The sequence below is a fragment of the Oryctolagus cuniculus genome, chromosome X (assembly GCF_051225735.1).
Source record: "Oryctolagus cuniculus isolate XC-2025 breed Fujian yellow rabbit chromosome X, ASM5122573v1, whole genome shotgun sequence".
NCBI classification, from domain to species: domain Eukaryota; kingdom Metazoa; phylum Chordata; class Mammalia; order Lagomorpha; family Leporidae; genus Oryctolagus; species Oryctolagus cuniculus.
Genome location: NC_142888.1, coordinates 53,325,909 through 53,343,478, shown reverse-complemented (window position 1 = coordinate 53,343,478; position 17,570 = coordinate 53,325,909). Strand labels below are relative to the sequence as shown.

General features: G+C 39.9%; 1 long non-coding RNA gene across 2 annotated transcripts in view; it reads right to left on the bottom strand.

The window, feature by feature from the left end:
• LOC149119643 (uncharacterized) overlaps nucleotides 1-15,559 on the bottom strand; it is a 31,441-nt gene extending 15,882 nt beyond the window's left edge. For both annotated transcript variants that reach the window (XR_016227857.1, XR_016227856.1), the window contains exons 1-2: nucleotides 15,458-15,559; nucleotides 12,116-12,218 (exon numbers count right to left, since the gene is read on the bottom strand). This is a non-coding gene — a long non-coding RNA (uncharacterized LOC149119643). The remainder of the gene's footprint in view (nucleotides 1-12,115; nucleotides 12,219-15,457) is intronic.
• Nucleotides 15,560-17,570: the final 2,011 nt, after the last annotated feature.

The following is a 17,570-nucleotide window of genomic DNA, read 5'->3' as shown; positions in this document are numbered from 1 at the left end:
TTGCTATTCAACATAGTACTGGAAGTTTTAGCCAGAGCCTTTAGTTAATAAAAGAAATCAAAAGGATACAAATTGGAAAGGAAGAAGTCAAACTGTCCCTCTTTGCAGATGATGATTCTTTATTTAGGGGATCCAAAGAACTCCCCTAAGAGACTATTGGAACTCATAGAAGAGTTTGGTAAAGTAGCAGGATATAAAATTAATATGCAAAAATTAACAGCCTTTTTATGCCATGACTGAGAAAGAACTTCTAAGATCAATCCCATTCACAATAGCTATAAAAATAAATCAAATACCCTGGAATAAACTTAACCAAGATGTCAAAGATCTCTACAATGAGAATTACAAGACTTTAATGAAAGAAATAGAGGATGATACAAAAAAATGGAAAAATCTTCCAGGTTCATGGATTAGAAAAATCAATATCATCAAAATGTCCATTATTCCAAAAGCAATTTACAGATTCAATGTTATACTAATCAAAATACCAAAGATATACTTCTCAGTCTGGAAAAAGTGATGCTGAAATTCATATGGAGGCACAGGAGACCTTGAATATCTAAAGCAATCTTATACAACAAAAACACAGCCCAAGGCACCACAATACCAGATTTCAAGACATACTATAGGGCAGTTATAATCAAAACAGCCTGGTACTGCTACAGAGATAGTAGGTAGTAAAGGTAGTAGGAGGTGGGCTACAGATACAGATGGATAGATCAATGGAACAGAATAGAAACACCAGAAATCAATCCAAACATCTACGACCAACTTATATTTGATCAAGTAGCTAAAACCAATTCCTGTAGCAAGGACAGTCTATTTAACAATTGGTGCTGGGAAAACTGGATTTCCACATGCAGAAGTATGAAGCAAGATCCGTATCTTACACCTTACACAAAAATCCACTCAACATGGATTAAAGAACTAAAGCCCCAACCTGACACCATCAAATTATTAGAGAACATTGGAGAAATCCTGCAAGATATAGGCACAGGCAAAGACTTCTTGGAAAAGACTCCAGAGGCACAGGCAGTCAAAGCCAAAATTAACAGCTGGGATTACATCAAATTGAGAAGTTTCTGTACTGCAAAAGAAACAGTTAGGAAAGCATAGAGGCAACTGACAGAATGGAAGAAAATATTTGCAAATTAAGCAACTGATAAAGGAGTAATAATCAGAATCTACAAAGAGATCAAGAAATTCCACCACAACAAAACAAACAACCCACTTAATAGATAGGCCAAGGAGCTAAACAGTTATTTTTCAAAAGAGGAATTCAAATGGCCAACAGACACACGAAAAAATGTTCAGGATCACTAGCCATCAAGGAAATGCAAATCAAAACCACAATGAGGTTTCACCTCACTCCAGTTAGAATGGCTTTCATACAGAAATCAACAACAGATGCTGGGGAGGATGTGGGGAAAAAGGTACCCTAATCCACTGTTGGTGGCAATGCAAACTGGTAAAGCCAATGTGGAAGACAATTTGGAGATATCAGAAATCTGAATATAGCCCTACAACATGACCCAGCCATCTCACTCCTTGGAATTTACACAAGGGAATTTAAATTGGCAAACCAAAGAGCTTTCTGCACCTCTATGTTTATTGCAGCTCAATTCAAAGTTGCTAAGACATAGAATTAACCTAAATGCCCACCAATGGAAGACTGGATTAAAAAATTATGGTATATGCACTGTATGGAATATTACACAGTGGTTAAAAAAAAAAAAAAAAGAAATCCGGTCATTTGTAACAAAATGGAGGAATCTGGAAAACATCCTGCTTAGTGAAATAAGCCAGTCCCAAATGGGCAAGTATCATATGTTCTCCCTGACCTGTGATAACTAATAGACCACCCAAAAGGCAATCTGTGGAAGGGAAATTGACACTTTGAGAAGCAATGACTTAAACAGTATCAACTGATACTCTTAACAGTACTTTTACTTTGTGTGTCTGTGTGGGTGCAATCTGTTGAAATCTTTACTTAATCTTCTGTATGTAAAGATAATTAAAAATGAATCTTAATGAAGAATGGGATGGCAGAGGTATTAGGAGGTGGGATCGTCTGGGTGTGTGTGGGTGGTTATTGGGGGGAAGAACTGCTATAATCCAAAAGTTGTACTTTTGAAATTTATATTTATTCAATAAAAGCTTTCTATAAAAAATAAACATACTTTAATATCATAATGTTGTCATCGTAACAAGTTCATTTGTCGGTGGTGATTCTCATTGCTTTGGGGTGCTGGGAAAACATGTATTATGACTCCAGTTTACTAACGTCTGTTATTTCTGAAAAGCAGAAATCTCCTAAACTCCTGACATACTACATAGCAATCAAATTGCCCCTTCTAAATAATGGTTTCATCTTTTTGTAATGTAATGATTTTTTTTTATTTTTGACAGGCAGAGTGGACAGTGAGAGAGACAGAGAGAAAGGTCTTCCTTTACCATTGGTTCACCCTCTAATGGCCGCCGCGGCCAGCACACTGCGGCCCGCGCATCGCGCTGATCCGAAGCCAGGAGCCAGGTGTCTCTCCTGGTCTCCCATGCGGGTGCAGGGCCCAAGCACTTGGGCCATCCTCCACTGCACACCTGGGCAATAGCAGAGATCTGGCCTAGAAGAGGGGTAACCGGGACAGAATCTGGCGCCCCGACTGGGACTAGAACCTGGGGTTTCGGTGCCGCAGGTGGAGGATTAGCCTATTGAGCCATGGATCCGGCCTGTAATGTAATGATTTTATTTAAAATTTAAATTTTATCCTTCATTTAGTTTTTATTTCTGTGAATAAAAAACTACATTTAATAAAAAAATCAGCAATATCCTACACTAAAGAAAATAGTGACTGGGCAGGCTTGTCTTCCAGGACCAAAGAGTAAATGAGTGAGAGTCTGCAGTTTCCATGGAAAAAAGCAGGGGAGAGTAAAGCTTTAAGGACTGGCCAACTTTGATAATTTCATCTGGCTCTAAACTGTAGAGGCAGTCAGTCCCTGGTTGTCTGGGACCTGGCCCTGGGATGATTACAATAGAGAAAAACAGCCTCCCACCAGGTTGGATCCAGGGAGGAAGGCACCTGCCCTGGCAAACTAGGTGAGATCAGACTCCACAGGCCCATGTGGCTGTTGATACAGTGGGAGGGAGAGCTTAGTGAACTGCACCTTTTTGAGTCCTACCCAGATTCCTCAGGACAGCAGGGTAATTGCTCACCTAGAGGTGGACTGGGGGAAATTAGTGATGCATCTCTTTCCCTCCCCCTCTACCTGCTACAACAGAGACCTGCAGCAAGTTGTGGGAGTGCTGGCGCCATTTCTGGACATAGGCAGGTAGTGGCTGCCCCAGCTCCTGTGCACTCATCCAGCAATTATTGTAGTTGCCCTCCATCCAGTGGGCGAGGGCAACCACAGCAGTTCAAGAGAAACTGAGGGAGATGGCCTCTACCGTGGCATCTGCACCCACACAGCAATGGGAAGGGGGGGAGCCATCCCTACAGAAGGGAAGTATTGCCTGTGGGACTCCTCTACGCACCCAGCACAATTGTGAAGTGAATGGGGCTGTGGTTGGCAGTTATTTTGTGCTCCTGCAAACCATAGATCTTACCAGAGGGAAAAATTTGCATTCCACGCTAACATCAAATCTGGCTGGGAGGACTGGACTCAGTCCAGCAGACTGGAACACACATGGGCAGTGGCTCTGGAAACACCTTAGTTCCCTTGCAGATAGGACAGGCTAGCACGGAAGAGTGGCTCCCCTGGTACTCCTTGACCTTGAGAGCCCTGGGAGCTGAGACTGAGAAAACACTGTGACTGCATGAGAGCAGGCAGGGTGCAGCTGGGTTCTGGGCAACCACAGAGTGCTTCTGCACACTCTCAGAGCTCCTTGGTTGTCTAGAGCAGCTCATAGCAGAGGGAACCGCGCTCACAAGAAGGACTCCACAGGTGATATGTGTGGTTCATACAGTGGTGCAAATGAGTTTTGAGCACATTGGGGACTAACACTTGGGCATTCCTCAGCTTGGAAGAGAATAGGTGGTCACACCAACAGAGGTGACCTTTCCTTTCCATCCAGTTAACCAGAGGAGAGCTAACATGCCTAATGTGGATATTACTGTGGATACTCGCCCCATCCTGGAGCACTCAACAGAGCACACTGGCCACACCCAGCACACACCTCTTGGTATTCTCTGAAAGTGTAGCTGCTTCACTAAGCCACAGAGACACAGATTAAAGGTAAAAGCCATCAGATAAAGAAATATTTTACAAATGCCTAAAAGTAAAGGCAGAAATTCAAGAAACAAGAATAAGGAAGACATTATGATTCCCCTCACAAAGGAACACTACAACATTACAATATTAGAATGTGAAGATGAAGAGAAGGAGGAAATGTCAGAAATGGAATTCAACAAATTAATCATCAGATTACTCAAAAGCAATCAGAAGCAAATCCACAAACTAAAGAAAACTATATATGATATGAATTTTCCCATGAAATTGAGATCTTAAAGAGAGAATCAAAATGAAATACTAGAACTGAAGAATTCAGTAGATCAAACAAAAAATGCAATGGAAAGCCTTAACAACAGAGTTGATGAGGCAGAAGAATATCTGTTAGAAGACAAAGCCCAGGAAATTTTACAGTCAGATTACAGTGATATCATGAAATTATTAGAGAACATTGGGGAAACACTACAAGACATTGGCATAGGGAAAGACTGCTTGGAAAAGACCCCAGAAGCATAGGCAATCAAAGCCAATATTATAAAGTGGATTACATCAAACTGAGAAGCTTCTGCACTGCAAAAGAAACACTCAGCAAAGTGAAGAGGCAACTGACAAAATGAGAGGAAATATTGGCAAACTGTGAAACTGACAAAGGATTAACTTCCAGAACCTATAAAGAGCTCAAGAAACTAAACAACCACAAAACAAACAACCTAGTCAAGAAATGGGTAAAGGAGCTGAACAGACATTTTTCAAGAGAGAAAATTCAAATGTCCAATATATACATGAAAAAATGCTCAGGATCACTAGCCATCAGGGAAATGCAAATCAAAACCTCACCTCACCCCCATTAGAATGGCCCTCATACAGCAAACAACATCAGCAAACAACAAATTCTGGCAAGGATGAAGGGTATTGTATCCACTGTTGGTGGGAAAGTAAACTTTTACATCCACTGTGGAGGACAGTATGAAGATATCACAGAAAGCTGAATATAGTCCTACCATATGACACAGCATCCTACTCCTGGGAATTTATCCAAAGGAAATGAAATCAGCATATGAAAGAGTGATCTGTACCCCCATGTTAATCCCAGCTCAATTTACAATAGCTAAGATATAGAAACAACCCATATGTCCATCAACTGAAGACTGGATAAAGAAATTATGATATATATACACTATGGAATATTACACAGGGGTAAGAAATAATCAAATCCTGTCATTTGTAAGAAAATGGGTGCAACTGGAAACCATTATACTTAGTGAAATAAGCCAGGGCCGGCGCTGCGGCTCAATTGGCTAATCCTCCACCTGTGGTGCTGGATTCTGTCCCGGTTGCCCCTCTTCCAGGCCAGCTATCTGCTATGGCCCGGGCGTGCAGTGGAGGATGGCCCAAGTCTTTGGGCCCTGCACCCACCCAGGAGACCAGGAGAAGCACCTGGCTTCTGGCTTTGAATCAGCACAGTGTGCTGGCTGCAGCGTGTCGGCCATGGCGGCCATTGGAGGGTGAACCAACGGCAAAGGAAGACCTTTCTCTCTCTCTCTCTCTCTCTCTCTCACTGTCCACTCTGCCTGTCAAAAAAAAAAAAAAAAAAAAAAAGAAAGAAAAAAAAAAAAAGAAAGAAATAAGCCAGTCACGGGGCCAGCGCTGTGGCGCAGCGGGTTAATGCCCTGGCCTGAAGTGCCGGCATCCCATATGGGTGCCGGTTCTAGTCTTGGATGCTCCTCTCCGATCCAGCTCTCTGCTATGGCCTGGGATAGCAGTGGAAGATGGCCCAAGTCCTTGGGCCCCTGCACCTGCATGGGAGACCTGGAGGAAGCTCCTGGCTCCTGGCTTCAGATTGGCACAGCTCTGGCTGTTGCGGCCATATGGGGGAGTGAACCAATGGATGGAAGACCTCTCTCTGTTTCTACCTCTCTCTGTAACGCTGAGTTTCAAATAAATAAAAATAAATATTAAAAAAAGAAATAAGCCAGTCACAAAAAGATAAATACCATACGGTCTCTGATCTGTGGTAACTAATAGAGTACCTAAAATGTAATCTATAGGAATGAAACTGACACTTTGAGATGTGGTGATTTTGAACAGCCCCTTCCTTGACTGTTGAGGAATAGTATTTTGTTCATTTTCTATTTTTTCTTCATTTTAAAAATTCATACTCATCAGTGAATTCTCTACTTAGAGTAGGGTTAATCATATGAGTATAAAAATTAACTGAAAATTGATCTCTGTAAAAAATTAGAATGGGAAAGGAAGAGGGAGGAGGAAGAAAGGCAGGGGTGTGGGTGGAAGGGAGGTGGGGGGGGGAGAATGATTATGGTCCCAAATCTGTATATATTAAATGAATGAAGTTTATTCCTTAAACAAATGCTGTAATAATTCAATGACTTTACAACTCATTTCTTTTTTTCCAGCAAGTTGCATTTTTAAAAATTTATCTTTTCCTATTATAAATGACACTGTTGCCTTTACCCATACAGCCAGAAATGTTTGACAGGCCCAGAATAGGGGTCTGAACAATATAGAATTGTGATACACAAATATTTTGTTGGACACTACTTTTCAAAAATACTTAATGATTTCTGAAGGACCCATGGAGAGTGTGTGAGAGCTGTCCAACTGTATGATTAAGAAGCTGTATGCATGCCAATGTGAAAATAATCCATGCATGGTACTATACCAATCAATAAACTGGCCATTTCAGGGCCAGCACTGTGGTACAGCAGGTTAAGCCTTTGCTTGCAAAGCCGGCAGTCCCATATGGGTGCCACTTGAGTCATGGCTGCTCTATTTCTCATCTGGCTCCCTGATAATGTCCTTGGGAATGTGACAGAGGATGGCACAAGTACTTGGGCCCCTGTCCACCTATGGGGAAGACCTGGATGGAGTTCCAGGCTCTTGGCTACAGCCTGGTCCAGTCCTGGCTGTTGTGGTCATTTGGGAAATGAAACAGCAGATAGAAAAATCTCTCCCTCTCTTTACCTCTCATTCTGTAACCTTGCCTTTCAAATAAATAAAACTGATCTTAAAAAAAAAATAAAGTGGTATTTCCCCCTTCAAAGAAACATTTTATTTAAGGAATATAAACTTCATGCATTTCTTAAGTACAACTTCAGCAATATAGTGATTCTTCCTACCATGCCTACCCTCCCAACCTACTCTCCCATCCCTACTCCTCCTCCCTTTCCCATTCCCAGTCCCATTCTCCACTAAGATTCATTTTTGATTAATTTTATACACAGAATACCAACTCTATACTAAGACTTCAACAATTTGCATGAAAAAAGAAACTGTTCCTCCACAGTAGAGACAAAGGCTGTTCAAAGTCATTGCATCTTGAAATTGATTTCACATCTTTTTCCAGAAACTTAATTAACTTCAAATAAGCACCCAAGTATGATACATCTTTTGTGAGTACTTAGACATAATTATAACACAACTCTTTGAGGACAGAGGTCCTGCATGGGAAGTTAGTGCACAGTGACTCCTGTTGTAAATTTAGCAATTAACACTCCTATGTCTGATGTTAGTGACTACCTGAGGCTCTTGATATGAGCTGCGTAGGCTGTGGAAGCCTTTTAAATCCACACACTCCATCAGTATTTAGACAAGGCCATAGCACAGTAGTTCTCTCCTCCCTTCAGAGAAAAGTATCTCCTTTTTTGATGACCACTTTTTCCATTGGGGTCTTACCCAATGAGGTCCTTCATGTAGGACAATTTTCCACAGTGTTATGGCTTTCCATGCCTGAAATGCTCTCATGGGTTTTTCAGCCAAAATAGAATGCCTTAAAGGCTGATTCTGAGGTCAGAGTGCTGCTTAAAGCTATTGTCATTCTATAAGTCTGCTGTGTGAACTGTTTCCCACGTTGGAGCATTCACTCATTTTTAATTTTATCTATATTATTATCAGACACTTAATCCTATCAATATGATCACTTTAACACTTAAGATAGTATTTTTACCCCCAGCTTAAGGGGATTTGGAGTCCTATTGCAAATTTTTAAACTGTACCCTTAGAAGTAAGTCCATAGGAATGCTTGCAAAACTATGCAGCTTTACAGTTACAAACTTCATATACTTCATAATTACAACTTTAGGAACATGGTGATTTACCATGACAACCCTCTCACCCATACTCCCACACCTCTTCTTCCTCCCTCTGTTATTCCCACCCTTTTTACTGAGATCTATATTCAATTGACTGTATACACATATAACTTAATTCTACATTAAGTAAAGAGTTCAACAAATGGTATGAAAAAGACTGTTCTTCAACAGTCAAGACAATGGCTGTTTAAGTCATTGCTTCTTAAAGTGTCAATTTCCCTTCCACAGATTGCCTTTTAGGTGCTCTATCAGTCATCACAGGTCAGGGAGAACATATGGTATTTGTCCCTTTGGGACTGGCTTATTTCACTGAGTATGATGTTTGTTTTCCAGGTTTGTCCATTTTGTTGCAAATGACTAGATTTCATTTTTTTTAAACGACCGTGTAGTATTCCATGGTATACATATCCCATAATATATCCACTATTCAGTTTACAGGCATTTTGGTTGATTCCATATCTTAGCTATTGTGAACTGAGCTGTAATAAACATGGGGATGCATACTGAAAATCAGCAAGGAAACAACAGAGTTAATTGACATTATAGACCAAATGGAACTAACAGGTATCTACAGAAATCTCCATCCTACAGTCGCAGTATACACATTCTTCTCACAAGTACATGGAACTTTCTCTAGGTTTAACCACATGCTCAGCCATAAAGCAAGTCTCAGCACATTCAAAAAAATCGAAATCATACCATGCATCTTCTCTGACCACAATGGAAAGAAGCTGGAAATCAACAACTCAGGAATCTCTATAACATATGCAAACATATGGAGACTGAACCATATCCTCCTGTATGAACAGTGGGTCACTGAAGAAATCAAAAGGGAAATAAAAAAATTTCTGGAAACAAATGAAGTTGACAATACAACATATCCACACTTAAGGGATACAGCAAAAGCACTGTTAAGAGGAAAGTTTGTAACAATTGGTGCCTAGACCAAGAAATTGGAAAGGTACCAAATAAATGAGCTGTCCATGCATCTCAAGAAACTAGAAAAGAGCACAACAGCAAACCAAACCCAAAACTAGTAGGAGAAAAAATAATTAAAATTAGAGAAAAATAAACAAAATTGAAACAAAAAAACTATATGAAATATCATCAAAAGGAAGAGCTGATTTTTGGAAAAAATAAACAAAATTGACACAGCTTTGCCAACTAATCAAAAAAAGCAGAGAGAAGACCCAAATCAATATAATTAGAGATGAAAAAGGAAATGTAAAAATGGACACCACAGAAATAAAAAGAATAATCAGAAATTACTACAAAGAACAGTATGCCAACAAACCACAAAACCTAGAAGAAGCCAGGAAGACAAAATCTAAACAACCAATAACCAATACAGAGCTTGAATTAGTAATAAAGACCCTCCCAACAAAGAAAAGACCAGGATTGGATGGCTTCACTGCTGAATTCTACCAGAAATCTAAAAAAGAACTCCAATTCTTCTCAAGCTGTTCTAAACCATCAAAAGGGAAGAAATCCTTCCAAATTATTTCTATGAAGCCAGCATCACCTTAATTCCTATACCTGAAAAAGATGCAACACATAGAGTGAGAACTACCAACAAATTTCCCTGATAAACGTAGACACAAAAATCCTCAACAAAATACAAGCCAATAGAATCCAACAACACATCAGAAAGATCAATCACCCAGACCAAGTGGGATTTTTTTTAAAAAAAGATTTATTTATTTATTTGAAAGATAGAGTTACAGAGAGGCAGAGGCAGAGAGAGAGAGAGAGAGAGAGAGACAGAGAGAGAGACTTCCATCTGCTGGTTTACTCCCCAAATGGCTGTAATAGCCAGAGCTGTGCCAATCTGAAGTCAGAGCCAGGAGCTTCCTCCAGGTCTCCCATATGGGTGCAAGGTCCCAAGCACTTGGGCCTTCTTCCACTGCTTTCCCAGGCCATGTAAGAGAGCTGGATGGGAAGTGAAGCAGCTGGATCTTGTACTGGTGTCCATATGGGATGCTGGCACTGCAGGCACCAGCTTTACTCATTATGCTACAGCGCTGGCCCCATCAAATGGGATTTATCCCTGATATGCAAGGATGGTTCAATATTCTCAAATCAATCAATGTCATACATCACATTAACAGATTGAAGAACAAATGCTATATGATTATTTTAATAGATGCAGAGAAAGCATTTGATAAAATACAACATCGATTCTTGATGAAAACTCTAAGTAAATTGGGTATAGAAGGAACATTTCTCAACACAATCAAGGCAATTTATGACATACACATGGCCAGAATGCTATTGAATGGGTAAAAGTTGGAAGCATTCCCTCATAGATCCAGAAGCAGACAAGGATGACCACTTTCACTACTGCTATTCAATATAGTCCTCGAAATCTTAGCCAAATATATTAAACAAGGGAAAACAAGCAAAGGGATATAAATAGGAAAGAAGGCTGTTTGCAGATGACATGATTCTTTTTTTCCTTTAATGTAAATTTACAAAGTACAACTTTTGAATTATAGCGGCTTTTTCCCCCATAACCTCCCTCCCACCCGCAACCATCCGATCTCCCACTCCCTCCCCCAACCCATTCTTCATCAAGATTCATTTTCAATTATCTTTGTACACAGATCAACTTAGTATATACTAAGTAAAGATTTCAACAGACTGCACCCACCCAGATGCACAAAAATATAGAGTACTGTTCGAATAGTAATTTTACCATTAATTCTCATAGTACAACACATTAAGGATAGAGATCCTTCATGGGGAACAGGTGCACAGTGACTCCTGTTGTTGGTTTAACAATTGACACTCTTATTTATGACGTCAGTAATTACCCGAGGCTCTTATCATGAGCTGCCAAGGCTATAAAAGCATCTTGAGTTCACCAACTCTGATCTTATTTAGACAAGGCCATATCAAAGTGGAAATTCCTTCCTCCCTTAAGATAAAGGTGCCTCCTTCTTTGATGGCCCACTCTTTCTGCTGGGATCTCATTCACTGAGATCTTTCCAGATGACATGATTCTATACTTAGGGGATTCAAAAGACTCCACCAAGAGACTATTGGGACTCATAGAAGAGTTTGGTAAAGTGGCAGGATAAGAAATAAACATACAAAAATCAATAGCCTTTGAATACACAGGTAATGCTACAGCTGAGAAAGAACTTCTAAGATGAATCTTATTCACAATAGCTACAAAAGAAATCAGATACTTTGAAATAAATTGAACCAAGGATGTCAAAGATCTCTATGATGAGAATTACAAAACATTAAAGAAAGAAATAGAAAAGATACTAAAAAAATTGAAAAATCTTCCATATTAATGGATTGGAAGAATCAATATCATCAAAACGTCAATACTACTGAAAGCAATTTACATATCAATGCAATAGCAGTCAAAATACCAAGGACACTTTTCTCATATACAGAAAAATAATGCTGAAATTCATATTGAAACACAGGAGACCCCAAATAGCTAAAGCGATCTTATACAACAAAAACAAAGTAGGAAGCTTCATAATACCAGATTATGAAATGTATGAAGTTTGTGTTCCTTACATAAAAGATTTCTGGTTAAAAATGATGGTAATTGTAAATATTGAAAACAACCATTTGGGATTTATAAAAGGAGTTCATTGGATTGTCGATGTCATGAAATAAAAACACTATCAGGAAATAAAATTAAAAAGAATAAAGGAAAGAGAAAAATAAGGAAGAACTCAAAGATTATCTTGGGGAGAACAGGAGCAAAAATGGAGTTGAATGATATAAAACACATGTAAAGGTGGGCCTGAGGTCCTTACCTGACAGGGGCTCTCAGCAGCTTGTTTAAAGTGATGTATTCCTTCCACTGTCTTCTTCAGTCTTGCTTGTCCACCCATCATATCAGTGGTTGCACTTAATTTCCTGACACCAAAGTAGACAAGTTTCTCAGTGTGTAATTATACATACATTTGTGTGGCTATTTTAGTAATATGTGTCTTCCTGCCTCTCTGGACTTCAGGCTCCATGTGGACAAGAGTCAAAGCCTATTTTAACCACCTTCATATCTCCAAATCTCCCTTACGTGGCACATTCAGACTCTCAACATGTACCTGTAGCTGAATGAATGAATAAGCCATCAGCTGAGCCTGATGTGATTCTTGTTTCTGGTTTAATTAATCACTATTCACAACCCACATGTTCTGGTTTTAGACTTTTACATCCTTAGACTAAAATCTCCTTTTCTTTCTCTTACTTTGGTCCCCACAGGAGAGAAGCTTCAAGGGAGGTTCTTAAAAGATTCCTGTCTTCACTTCTTTATCATTATTTCAGTCATCAATCTACTATAATCAGCCTATCATTTCCCCAATTCCACTGAAAGTCACCAATAATTTCCCTGCTTAAGGCTCATCTGAATTGGTTTACTAGTTTCTGTTGACATACTATTCTCCCAACTTTTTTTCCCCTGCCTTTCTCTCTCCCAGTGGCTGTGAGAACTCCCTCTAGTGGTGTATCTTAAACTGCTGGGGTTATTTTTGAATCTCCTTGTATGGAAGTTTTACCATTGACTTTCCAGAATAAAGTGTTTTAATCATGGAAGCTTTACGTTATAATGATAGAATCAAAGAATAATTTGTTTATGCTATAATAATAAATATACATGTTATCAATGAGAAGGAATTGTCTTATATGTACAGAAGTGTGCCAACGTTACCATAAAACCACCCAGATAAAGATAATTCTGTATTTTCCTGATTTAGTTAAAAATAGGGTGGGGGGAGGGTGGTTAAACAGTTTTCTGCTTAGAAGCCAGACCTATGAAGGGAATGACTTTTGTAGCATATTATTTCTATCTCTAATATTCTATCATTTATACTACATTTTATAAAAATATCCCACAGCAGCTGCTCACTTTTCTTACAGTTTGGATAATGGTTCCACTTTCAGTTGCTCTTCCACAAAAGGACTGAAATCTGTGTAAAGCTCTGCTCCAGAGATATTTTTAGATTCCTTTGTCATATTGTCTGTATGAGTCTAGAAATGAAAACAAGCAGAACAGTAAAGCTACCCAATCTGGTGTGTTTTGTTTTGGTACTGCATGTAGACCAACACACTAGCTGATGATGTTTTATAGAAGATGCAGTTTCCTATGCATTATCCTATCCCATGCCTCTTCTGGTTCTGTCCAGAGTCTCCTTAAATCCCTGTATGGGGATAGGAGTACACAGCACTGGAATCACAGGAGCATTTTATAGCTTTCTCCTCCTGCTGCAACAAATTACCGCAACTATGAGGGGATAAACATATTACCAATCTATTATCTTAGAATTCTGGATGTCAGACGTCTCAAGTGGGTCTCACTGGGATAAAATCAAGATGTTGGCAGGGCTAAGTGCCTTCTGGAAGTTGTAAATAAGCATTCATTTCTTTGCCTTTTTCAGCTTCTGGAGGCCACCCACTTTCCTTGGCTCATGGTCCTCTTCCCCTGTCTTCAAAGCCAGCAATGGCCATGAGAGTCTTTCCCATGCTATATCACCTGACACTGAATCTTCTGCTTCTTTCAGTTATGAGAACCTTTGTGATTACATTGGGCTCATCTATAGAATCTAGGAGAATCTCCCCTTCTTAATTTCCTCTTGTCATGTAATATACTATATGCACAGATTGCAGGAATTACAGTATGGGCATCTTTGTGAGGTTATTATTCTGAGTACCACTTATGTTTGATTGATTCAATGCAGGTAAGACCATGTACAGGTATTATAAAATAGATAATTCCAAACACCTTCCTCTCTTCCCACATTTAAAATTGAATTTTCTTTCCTTCCAAGCTAGCTCCCTAACCGAGTTAGCTCTATTACTGGTGATCTTCAGATACTCTGACATACTGAGTATAGCAGGAGAAAGCATGTGGAGTCCATCATGGGCTATGAATTCGCAGATAGAGCCTAATAAAAAAATTGGGGGGAGGAATGGGTGGGAGAGATTTGGTATTTAGAGAGATTAGTGGATTTAAAATGTACTTAGATTACTTGTGAATTTCCATTATACCACAGCTGAATTCATACTGTTCCTTAAAAACAAAGAACATAGAACCAAAATTCTAGGTCCCAACTTTAAGTGTTTCTCTTAGATAATATGATGTTAGTTATAAGATGTTCTCTGTTATTGTAAATGATGCTAGTGCTTTTCAGCTTTAGCCAATTATACTTTGGCTTGGTTAAACTACTCAGTTAAGATTGAACATCATCTACCCATACCCTTTTCCTCCATCTCTCTATCTCTCTTTTTCTTAAGATCTATTTATTTATTTGAAAGTCAGAGTTACACAGATAGAAGGAGAGGCAGAGAGAGAGAGAGAGAGAGAGAGAAAGAGAGAGAGAGAGAGAGAGAGAAAGAGAGAGAGAGATATAGAGGTCTTCACTCCCCAGTTGGCAGCAATGGCCAGAGCTGCGCCGATCTGAAGCCAGGAGCCAGAGCTTCCTCTGGGTCTCCCACATGGGTGCAGGGGCCCAAGGACTTGGACCATCCTCCACTGCTTTCCCAGGCCACAGCAGAGAGCTGGATCAGAAGTGGAGCAGCTGGGAATCAAACCAATGCCCATACGGGATGCCGGCACTGCAGGCGGCAGCTTTACCTGCTATGCCACAGCACTGGCCCCTCCTCCATCACTTAATTCTGTTCTAATGAGATTTAGATAGATAATGGGAAGTTTAATCCAAAGGTATGCAATTCAAAAAGCATATTTGTTGGGAGGTAAGAACACATTGTTTAATAGTAAGATCAAATAAGAATGTATTTGAATTCCTGAATCTGATTCCAAGATGAGCTGAGGATTTAGCCGTAAGGATTTGGGAGTTATTCCATCTCTTTAAAATAATATTCTTTACCATATAGCATATACAACAAATGTGTGCACACACTTTTATATTTCTCCTAACAAAATCTTTGTCTAGCAACTGTTGGCATACTTATGACATTTGCTTACCTTTCAGTTATGACCTCCTAACAAAAGGTCCTCCTCTTTTTCTCACCCTACTTTCTTCATTATATGATATTTAGCTATGCCCTTGATGCCAATTACTAAGTTTTCTACTCTGTTCCCCCCAAATTTAGAGAAAGTCTTGATTTCAATTCTGATAAATTCTGTATCTCAGACTTACCATCAAATTGTCATCCATAGTTTGGAAAGGAGGAGACTGATTTATGTTTGTCAAGCCAGAGACATCACACTGATTGTCAGAGTAAATCTTCCAGGAGTCTTCAGTTACTATATAACAATCAAATAGATCAGTACTTTCAAATAAGCAATCAGAGCCCACAGGGCAGAAGTAGGTCAAGCAGTCACTTTCAATTCAATTAATACCTTAACGTACTTACTGAATGCATACTAAATGTTGGTGTTAGGCTCTGGTGCATAAAACATCAACAGAAACTGCATCTGATCAAGTAGAACTTATGATCTATTGAGGGAGACAGATAATAACTAAGAAAACAAAACCATGCAATTGTACATTGTGGTAAGATCATTAAAGGGAAAGAATAGAATACAACAATAAAAAATGGAGAAGGGCATACCTACTTTAGGAAGGGTAGTTAAAGAAGGACTCTATGAAAAGGTGGCTTGTTTAAAAAAGGATTTATTTATTTTATTTGAAAGGCAGAGTTGAGAGAGAGAGAGAGCGAGAGAGCGAGCGATATCTTCCATCCATAGTTCACTCCCCAAATGGCCACAACAGCCAGAGCTGGGCCAGGCTGAACCCAGGAACCAGGAGCCAGGAGCTTCCTCCAGGCCTCATACATGGGTGCAGGGCCCCAAACACTTGGATCAACTTCCGCTGCTTTCCCATGCACATAAGCAGAAAGCTGGATCAGAACCAGAGTGGCTGGGACCCAAACTGCTGCTTATATGGGACACTGGCACTGCAGGTGGTGCTTAACCCACTATGCCACAGTGCTGGCCCTTGAAAAGGTGACATTTAAAAAGCCAAGCATGAGTGATAAAAAGCAGCCAGCCACGAAGCAGGTGGTTATACTTGCTGTGTATTTTAAGTAAACAAACTACTGAGGCTAAAGGTCAGTAAACCACATCTCATGGGCTAAATTTGATACACTGAATATTTTTTAATTTCATGTATGTTAAGTATTGTTTTTACAGTTTTAAATATTTGGAAGAAGAAAATCCATAGAAGGGGCCGGCACTGCGGCATAGCAGGTAAAGTTGTTGCCTGCAGTGTTGGCATCCCATATGGGTGCTGGTTTGTGGCCCAGCTGCTCCACTTCTGATCCAGCTCTCTGTTATAGCCTAGGAAAGCAGTAGAAGATGGCCCAAGTCCTTGGGCCCCTGTACTCATGTGTGAGACCCGGAAGAAGCTCTGGGCTCCTGGCTTCAAACAGGCTCTGCTCCAGCTGTTGCTACCATTTGGGGAGTGAACCAGTGGATGGAAGATCTTTCTCTCTGCCTCTCTGTAACTCTACCTTTCAAATAAATAAAAATTTTTGAAAAAAATATAAGAAGAATATTTTGTGACAAGTCAAAGTTACATGAAATTCAAATTTCAGTGCAAATAAAGTTTTTTTTGGAATATGATCAGGCTAATTCATTTATATATTGTTTACAGCTGCTTTGTGTTATAACAACAGACTTGAGTAGGGGCAACAGAAACCATATGTGCAAAAGGTATAGAATAGTTATTATCTGGCCCTTTACAAATGTTTGTCAGTCCCTTGCCTAGACTATAGGAGGTGAAGATAATGAAATGAGATGAGGCTGGAGGTATAGCATAGAAAAGGATTATTCAAGATCTTAAAAAACAGTAACAACAGAGATTGCTTTGGGGGAGAGGCACCAAGTAGATGGAATAGGGAGGGAGTTTACTGCTCTAGTCTAGGTGAAGACAGTTTTAAAAAAATGTGGAGAGTGCAATCTCAGGGAAGAGTTAGGGAGAAAATTCCAGAGGAAACTCCATGCAAAGTAGAGTAACACTGTGGTTCTGTGTGGAGGGTGTGGACGCACACAACTCAGGACCCCAGCAGCTGAGAGCCTTAGCACCAGCTTTGCAGAGTGAGATGAAACCAGACTGCAGCAGTCCAAGCCACTGGGGCGATAAAGCAGCGGGAAGAGCCAGGCATAAGTCTAGCTTGGAGTGCTGGGGGAGAGTATACCTGCCAACCTAGAGAAATGAAAAAAGGGGGAAGGTTCCTCTCTCCCTGACTACCTGGAACTGTTGTCCTGTAACTAGCCAAGGGTGGATGGCCATATTGGACATCTGCACC